At 34.6% G+C, this 996-nt stretch overlaps 1 pseudogene; it reads right to left on the reverse strand.

The window, feature by feature from the left end:
- Window positions 1-27: 27 nt before the first annotated feature.
- On the reverse strand, window positions 28-487 carry LOC108725792 (uncharacterized; annotated as a pseudogene).
- Window positions 488-996: the final 509 nt, after the last annotated feature.

A 996-nucleotide genomic window follows, 5' to 3' on the forward strand; every position in this document is an offset into this window, starting at 1 on the left:
ACGCATAGAAAGTTAGGTTGTTACACGTTAGGTTTCCAATGTACATTGGAAACGACGCACATATCCCTTTATTCTCATCGTACTGCAGAAGGGACAATATGACTTGTTTTTGTTCGAGAAGCTCTCTCCAGATGTCAGATGAAATTGGGACCTCTTTGCCGACAATCTCCCAAAATGATGTTTACGTAAGAAGGGAGTTCAACATCGATACCGATGTTCAAGTATTTGTAGCCAGTCACAGTTAATGGATATCTTCTTTCGAGAATGCGAACGGTAGGATGACATGCGATTTGATGTCTGTAATTAAAGAAAAAAATTATTAGATGGAAAAGTAGATACAAATAAAAAAATACTTACATATCTGATTGTTCTTTATCTGGAGTTTCTCTCTCCATTTAAATCGTTGAATTTTTTTCTTCTTCACGCTTCGTTTATCGTGAGTATCCTGCTTCATGAGGTAATTTTCGATATCCACATTGTTGAACATTTTTTTTATTTTTCTCGCAGTATCGTCTTCACGATCGGAACGATTGGAAAGTGCGTACATCCTTCTAACGTTGTTGTCGTTCCTTTCACACTGATCGTTTAACTATTATATTACTTGTTATATTATACATATATATATATATATGCAAATTGTCCTTCCATCATTTTCCTCCTCCTTCTCATTATTCCTCGTTGCATTTTGTCAATATCTTGATCGAATTAGTCGATTTAAGATATCTTGCAATTATTGTAATAATTCGTCTCTCGAACATTCGACGTTGAGTATGTTTATATCTAGATATTTTGATATTACTATTATAAGACGATGGTGGTGGGATTTTTTAATTGAGTAATAGTAATTTTAATTGTATACAAACTTACTTTTTTTTAAAAAGAAGGTAAAAAAAACGCTAAGCGTGCGTGCTTCTCGTATGGAAACCACCATTTGGGCCGGTTACACCAACGTCAATTACTTAATCAGCCGTGGAACTGATGACTAATTGCGTTTGC

Source organism: Mycetomoellerius zeteki, unplaced genomic scaffold (genome assembly GCF_001594055.1).
Source record: "Mycetomoellerius zeteki isolate Tzet28-1 unplaced genomic scaffold, Tzet1.0 scaffold362, whole genome shotgun sequence".
Lineage (NCBI taxonomy): Eukaryota > Metazoa > Arthropoda > Insecta > Hymenoptera > Formicidae > Mycetomoellerius > Mycetomoellerius zeteki.